The sequence below is a fragment of the Melanerpes formicivorus genome, unplaced genomic scaffold, assembly GCF_026170545.1.
Source record: "Melanerpes formicivorus ecotype bairdi unplaced genomic scaffold, bMelFor1.0.p_v2 SCAF_90, whole genome shotgun sequence".
Taxonomy (NCBI): domain Eukaryota; kingdom Metazoa; phylum Chordata; class Aves; order Piciformes; family Picidae; genus Melanerpes; species Melanerpes formicivorus.
In genome coordinates, this window is record NW_027142442.1 from 925186 (window position 1) to 933520 (window position 8335).

The window sequence follows — 8335 nt, forward strand, 5'->3', positions numbered from 1 at the left end:
TTTATTAAATGACCTCTTTGTCAGAAAAGTGACTGTTTTCTCCCAGGGATAAAAAAAAACCAACAAATACCAAGCCACTTTGCTATTGCTGTGATTAGCCAGAATTAAGTTAATGATATATCAGATGAAGATGAAAAAGAAAAAAGATCATAGTAATATCATAGTATCAGTCAGGGTTGGAAGGGACCACAAGGATCATCTAGTTCCAACCTCCCTGCCATGGGCAGGGACACCCCACACTAGATCAGGCTGGCCAGAGCCTCATCCAGCCTGGGCTTAAACACCTCCAGTGATGGGGCCCCAACCACCTCTCTTGACAACCCATTCCAAGGCTTCCCCACTCTCATGGTGAAGAACTTCCTCCTCACCTCCAGCCTGAATCTCCCCACCTCCAGCTTCATCCCATTCCCCCTAGTCCTATCACTACCTGATATCCTGAGAAGTCCCTCCCCAGCCTTCCTGTAGGCCCCCTTCAGATACTGGAAGCCCCCTTCAGATACTGGAATCAACAAAATCAACAAAAAAAAAACCCCAAACAAACAAGAAAAACCAAACCCACACCACTGTATACACTGTTTTCCTCTTCTTAGTTCTAGAAACCCTCCAGAAACCCTAACTCGATCCAAAGATGAGGAGATCACAAATTCCAGGCCTGAGTTCCAAGCATCCAAGGCAGAGCTCACTCTGCCCACACAGGAGAAGCCCAACACCTCTAAACAAGGAATAGAGCAAAGACACAGGAAATGCCCCACAGAAAGCCATCTCCACATTTTGGTCAGTTGGGCTCTGCTTTGCACACAGGGAGACAAATGTGTAATCAGCTTTTAATAATCCAGACACCCACAACACAACCCTGCTGTAGCTTTTGATTTACTGGATCTCATAACTCACAGCTCCAAGTAGGCATTTGCTGGATAGGAAGTCCCAGATATGTAGGATCATTAAAAGTAATGAAAAATAATTATGCTGCAAAAGTCACTTGCAGGAAGAGTTATGGCTCTCCTGTGCCATCAAAGTATCCCTAAGACCACCAAGGTCAGATAGACATGCTTTAGTCTTACAGCACTCCCTTTAGTGGGGTAGCCTGTAAGACAGAAACACAAGATTTGAGATGTCTGGGGTTTATTTTGCCAAATCTCAGACATCTCATATGGCCTTTGTCATTCACCCACAGATGCCAAAAAGGCCTTATTAAAGCACAAGGCTAAAGGCTTTACTAGAAAGGAAACTGAGGTAGCACAGTCATCTGTAAATCAGTGATGACTGTAGTAAATGTGCAGGAGAGCTACACCACAGGCTGAACAGTTACTTATCTTGAAATAATTTTTAAGTACAAAAAAATTCAAGGTCTTGCTATGAGGCACTATGGTTCAGTATGGGATGTTTTCTGAACCCATGTCCCAACAAAAGTTTGTTTTAATTCACTGGAAGAGCAGCTTGCACAGAGGACATCTGCTAGCATGTTCATACCCAGCACCTGTCTTGGTGCTCCCTTCTGCCTCCAGTGGTTTCATCACTGCTGGGGGGCTCAGGGGTGACCTCATTGCCCTCTACAACTACCTGAAAGGTGGTTGTAGCCAGGAAGGGGTTGGTCTCTTCTCCCAGGCAACCAGCACCAGAACAAGGGGACACAGTCTCAAGCGGCGCCAGGGGAGGTTTAGACTCGAGGTGAGGAGAAAGTTCTTCACCGAGCGAGTCATTCGTCATTGGAATGTGCTGCCCAGGGAGGTGGTGGAGTCACCATCCCTGGAGGTGTTCAAAGAGGGGATTGGACGTGCCACTTGGTGTCATGGTCTAGTCATGAGGTCTGTGTCGATAGGTTGGACTCGATGATCCTTGAGGTCTCTTCCAACCTTAGTTATACTGTGACACTGTGATATTCCTCTCCCTAGAAGAAAAATCTCCCCTATCACTTCATCCTGGATGTTAGGAAGAAGTTCTTCATAGAAAGAGTGATTGGCCATTGGAATGGGGTGCCCAGGGAGGTGGTGGAGTCACCATCATTGGAGGTGTTTAGGAAGAGACTGGATGGGGCACTTCATGCCATGGCTTAGTTGATTAGATGGTGTTGGATGATAGGTTAGACTCAATGATCTTAACAGTCTCTTCCAATCTGGTTAATTCTATTCTGTTCTACTCTATTCTATTCTATTCTATTCTGTTCTGTTCTGTTCTGTTCTATTCTATCCATCTCAGACAGGCCTCTGGGGTCTCTGGTCTTGACTCCAGTCTTCCAGCCTTGAGAAATTATCTTGTACTTGAAGCTATGTGGCACTTGAGAAGTTCACTGAGTATTTCTTAATTCTCAGAATGTTGCATTTTAACCAACTGAAATGAGCAATTTCTTTAAACATCTGGGATTTCCAGCATCCACAACAAGAAGAATTTTCTGGTTTGCACACTCTATTAGTCTGATGGGCAACTGTCATGACGACCTCAGGGCATATTGGATGGCTACTCTTAAACTCCATTTCACATTAATAGCTCTGTGGTCGTAGCTTTAAAGAGCACACAGACAAGATATTTATTAATTGTACTATCAGGGGTGACAGATGCTGAAGAAAGGCAAACAAGTAATTAATTTGATGCAGAGCCATCAATATGAGAGGGCACATCCCTGACCTACATCCTCAGTCACAGTGAAGAAAGTACCTTCCTATAAAATCCAAGTGAATGGATGTAACATACTGGTCACCTGTGACAGGTTTAAACCAGGAATAGCAAGGAAAAAACTGTACAACTTCCCCAAATAAATGACTAAGGCTTAGGTCAGCTGTTACTAACCACCAAAATGCTCCCTCCCTGACATTCTGGAAGAGAGCCAGCTTCCCCAGTGTGGGAGGGAAAGCACCCTGGTCTTCAACAGTGAGGGCAAACTCAAGCACTTTAGGAGTGTGAAAATCTCATTCTTTAATACACTCAGAGACCCTTGTTCAATAAATGCTGCTTTTCAGTGAGTGTCCAGCATACTGAAGGTTAACAGTGCTAGTGTCCTGTTAACAACAATGTGCAATTCTCCTATCTGGAGTTTCCTTATTGTTGGAGCATAGGATATTAGGAAGGAGTAGGTGACTGGACTTGGATTGGTTAACTGAATTAAATTCTGGCTTAATTAAAATACATGATGTACTGCATATTTTACTACAAAACTATTCAATGGCATGCCCTCAAACACATTTCTACACACAGCTGGCTTCTCAATGAAATGTGTGGCCAAACAGGACTTGCTGGAGGCAAAAGGGGATAAAGCATGAAAGGTGCTGTGCCTGGAATGCTGTGGAGCAATCCAGAGTGCCTCTGGCTTCAGGAAGACAACTGAATAATGGGTGGCTGTTCATTGTAGGACTGACTTAGAGCAGAAGCCACTGCCATACTGCTTACTGGTTCCGCTGCCAGCCTGCTGGCAGCCTTGTGGGGCTACAACACAGACATGATATTAGGGCAGCTGGTTGCCTCTGGACTACCAGATAATCCAAAATCATGATCTCATCCATAGCCTTTGTCTTTACTTCGAATACCAGCAATGCCAATAATGAAATAGGCCATTACTAGTGCCTAGCAGAGGTGTTCCAGTCCTTGGATCATCTTTGTGGCCCTCTTCCAGACTCGCTCCAGCAGCACTTTGGGGACACCAGAACTGGACACAGTATTCAAGGTGGGGTCTCACAAGAGCAGAGCAAAGGGGCAGAATCTCCTCTCTTGCCCTGATGGCCTCAATCCTCTTGATGCAGCCCAGGATATGGTTTACCTTCTGGGCTTCACGAGTGCACTGCCAGCTCTGGTGAGCTTCTCATCAATCAATAGTCCCAAGTCTTTTTCTTCCAAGCTACTCTCAACATAGTGTAATGAAAGAACACCTTGGATTCATGCTGCTGTAACCTATTGCTGCTGAGTGGCCACTGCTGTATCAAATGTGACTTTTTTCTCTCTCACTTGCCATCTCTGTAGGAGTACTCATGGAGAGGAAGGCAAACAACAGCTGGAGTCCTTGCAGAACTGGAACTTGTCAGTGGAAAAAAGCCAAGCTCCAACTGGAGCCACCAGCAAAGAGGAACGTTTCATGCTAGGCTGTGGGCAGCATGGTGTGCAAGCCACCTCTGCTATCAGTTACTGCAGCACTTCGTGGTGAGAGTGAAAGAAAACAGACTAGCAGCCTAAAGAATCCTTCTGGAGGGAGCCAGGAAAGAATACTCTGCAATTTTTCCAAGGCAGGTCTGTTCCAGCCTACAACAGAGAGGCATTTGCCAATGCATCAAATATTCACCTTTTGCATCTCCCACAAATCATTTGAACATTCTGAAAATTAGCCTAATATCAGTCTCCATATTCTCCCTATATAAATATGACAAACTTAAGGGAAAGGAGAGGATGATCAGAACATATTGAAGTGAATATATAAGAAAGACACAAATAAAAAACCAACTATTGTCCAAAATCCTTTGTCTTAAATTGAAAAAGCCTCAATGGGTAAACCCATCTAACAATAGTTGAATCTTAGCCTGGAAGGATAGTGCCCTCTGGTGATAAAAATGCCCTGTTATTTCCAAGCATGAAGTTAATCTCTTCTTGTCTGTTTTTACTTCTGACTCCTCTAAGCAGCTGTACCAGACTACTCAATTTGCAAAGCTCTGCTTTTGAAATGTGCTTAATTAAGAAGCTTTTATTGGTAGCCAATATAACTGATTATGTGCAAGTGCAAAAATCTAACAAATTGACATTTTCTTACCTGATGAAAATAGCTGCTGCTCTGCACAGTCTCAGTAGCTGATGTGGTTTGCAGGGATTTTATAGAGGTGAGAGTTACCTGCTTTATGTTGTACCCTTTGAGAATACATAGGGGTCTAATATTCAGTCAATGACCTGTTACAGGTCCCAGTAAGTTCATGCAGTTAACTACATGGAAGAAAATAAGGCTAATACGTTCATCATCAGAACAGAGTGGCTGGAGACTGCCCAGCAGAGAAAGACCTGGGGGTGTTAGTCAACACCTGGCTGAAAATAAGCCAGTGTGTGCCCAGGTGGCAAAAAGGCAACCAGAATCTTGGCCTGGATGATCAACATTGTGAGCAGCAGGACCAGGGAAGTGATTGACCCCCTGGACTCAGCACTGGAGAGGCCACAGCTTGTGTGCTGGGTTCAGTTTTGGGGTCCTCACTCCAAGAAGGACATTGAGGTGCTTCAGAGGGTCCAGAAAAACACAAGGAAGCTGGTAAAGGGTCTGGAGAATGGGTCTGGTGAGGAGGACCTGAGGGAACAGGGGTTATTTAGCCTGGAGAAGAGAAGGCTGAGGGAAGACCTCCTACAACTGAAAGGAGACTGGAGTGAAGTGGGGATCAGTTTTTTCTCCCTACTGTCAGGTGATAAGACAAGAGAAAATGGTCTGTAATTGTGCTGGGGAGGATTAGGTTGGAGAATAGGAAAACTTCCTTTCCTGCAAGAATGGTCAGGCATTGGAACAGAGAGCTGCTGGAGCAAGTCCAGAGGAGGGCCAGGAAAATAATCCAAGGGATGGAACACCTCTGCTATGAGATTGGGGTGAGGGAGCTGTGATTGTTCAGCTTAGAGAAGAGAAGACTCCAAGAAGGACCTTTTAGTTACTTGAAGGGTCCTAATGGAAGGCTCAAGAGGGACTTTTCGTAAGGGTGCCTAGCAATAGGACAAGATGGGAGGGTTTTAAGATGAAGGAGAGTAGGTTTAGACTGGATCTTGGGAAGTTCTGCAGTACAAGGATGGTGGTACCCTGGAATATGTTGCACAGGGAGGTTGTGGATGTCTCCTCCCCAGGGATGTTTAAGGCCAAGCTGGATGAAGCCTTGGGCAGCCGAATATTTGAGAGGCATCCCTGACCATGGTGGAGAGGTTGGAGTAGATGTTCTCAAAGGTCCCTTCCAACCTAAGCCATTCTAGGGTTCTATGATAATGACTGCAATCTATTTCACCTCATCTCACAGTTTACTATTCTAAAAAAATACCTAGTTTGCTTTGAATGTTGCTGTTACAAGTCTACACCACTCAAACAGGAAGAGGGGGAAAAATATGAGGGGGATGAGAATGATGAGAGAAGTTAATTCATTTAGACAATGGGACAGTCAGGTACCAGTCAGGTACAGCATCAGATAGAATAGAATAGAATAGAATTAACCAGGTTGGAAAAGACCTTCAAGATCATTCCGTCCAACCTATCACTCAACATCATCTAATCAACTAAACCATGGCACCAAGCTCCCCATCAAGTCTCCTCCTAAACACCTCCAATGATGGTGACTCCACCACCTCCAGGGGCAGCCCATTCCACTGGGCAATCACTCTCTCTATGAAGAATTTCTTCCTAACAGCCAATCTAAACCTCCCCTGGCACAGCTTGAGACTGTGTCCTCTTATTCTGGTGCAGGTTGCCTAGGCAAAGAGACCAGCCCCCACCTGGCTACAACCTCCCTTCAGGTAGTTGTAGACAGCAATAAGGTCTCCCCTGAGCCTCCTCTTCTCCAGGCTAAACAACCCCAGCTCCCTCAGCCTCTCCTCACAGGACTGTGCTCCAAATCCCTCCCCAACTTTGTTGCCCTTCTCTGGACACCTTCCAGCAACTCAACATCTTTCCTAAACTGACGAGCCCAGAACTGGACACAGGACTCAAGGTGTGGCCTAACCAGTGCTGAGCGCAGGGGGAGAATGACCTCCCTGCTCCTGCTGGCCACACTGTTCCTGATACCAATGCAGCAAGGTCCTGCCTTTGACTGAAGCCTCATGCTGGTTGCAAGTGAGCTTTGTGTTAAATTTACCATGGGGATTAAATAAAGGCTGAACTGAGGTCTGGCTGTATCTGCTGCCAGTTTTGGATCTGCGTGTGTGAGAAACTGCTCAACACTTTTTCAAAGCAGTTCACATTTGAAAATGAATTTTTCTTTCTTTTCTCCCTCCATCCCTCTCCTTACATGACCACAAAACAAAACCCTAACCTTCACAAAAATAAATATGTGTGCTTTGGCCATCTGGGGCCTTGGCAAGCTTTGTGATCCATAACTTGCTGATCCTAACATATGATAACATACATTTCTGACCAAAGCCAGCAGATGCAAGAGAAATGCTCATTTTACACAGCCATGACAAAGGAGTATGGGGGTCAGAAGGAAGAAAATAGGAGTGACTTCAGTTTCTCTTTGTAGAGACTCCCTAAATTGCTTGCCACCCCTACACTGCTACATTTTATCTTCAAATTATGACACCATTAGACAAGCATGTGCTAACTGGAATATTTAATATCATTGCTAAGTTGCAGGGGGAGGTTTAGCAGAATCCTGGTTTAACCTGCCTGAACTTTCTGTGTTAGCCTTTTCTACCAAAATTACAAGATTTTTGTGGCCAGTTTGTTTTACTAGCAATCAACATATTTACAAGGATTGGCAAAACTTAGGAAGCATTTTCAGGCTAAGGCTGATGAGTAAAATCATTAGAGAAAGAGAATACACAAAGGGAATCTTCAGTTTATAAAGATATTGGGAGACTAATATATGATGTTAAGGCTCTCAGACCCTAGAGTGCCTCAGGAGCATCTGCCAAAAAAGCTGGTAAGGACACCTTTTGAACTCCTTATACTTAGAAACAGCTTACATTCAGTTATGTGAATGCTGATGTGAACCTGCTGTATTCATGAAGAGGAAAGCTGGGAGGTGGAGAAATCCCCCAGTTTGTGCCAGAGATGACAATTGTAATCACTAGCCATGTCTAACACTGAATTTTTCCAGACATTCAGACTGCAATTCCTTAGAGATTTGCTGTTAGTGCTTTTCCATAGCTGTGTACCCAGAACAAGAATTCTCCTTGAGAAAGAGATTTAAAGTAGGCCAAGCCTGCCTTGGAAAAGAGTGGAAGCGTGACAGTGAATAAGAGGAAAGCCCTAGAGAACTGAAGCATGCTGCTGTGGCAATTGGAGGAAGCATTATCCACCTTCCCACACACAGCAGCAGTTATCCTTAGACTGTTCAAGGACTACACACTGCCTACACCAGTTATTTTTGCTACCCCACATGGTCTAGTGAGCCCTGTGCCTATTCTGTATCACTGCTGCTAGTTCTGTAGCAGCATGCATCAATAAATTGTGTACAATGCCCCATACCTGCATTCAAGCTTTTAAGTAGTTCCTCTCACAGGAACACTTGAGAAAGAAAAGACAATAGCAAACGACCACTGAAATGAGAAAAGGTTTTGTTTCACTTCCCTTCTCCTTGTCAAGCCCATCCAAATACTTGGGCAGAGGAACCTCACAACATCTATCTGTCCTGCTGCCTTTTAACAGCTTTGTGGTTTACAACAGATTGTGTTGTGGCATTTTGAAGGC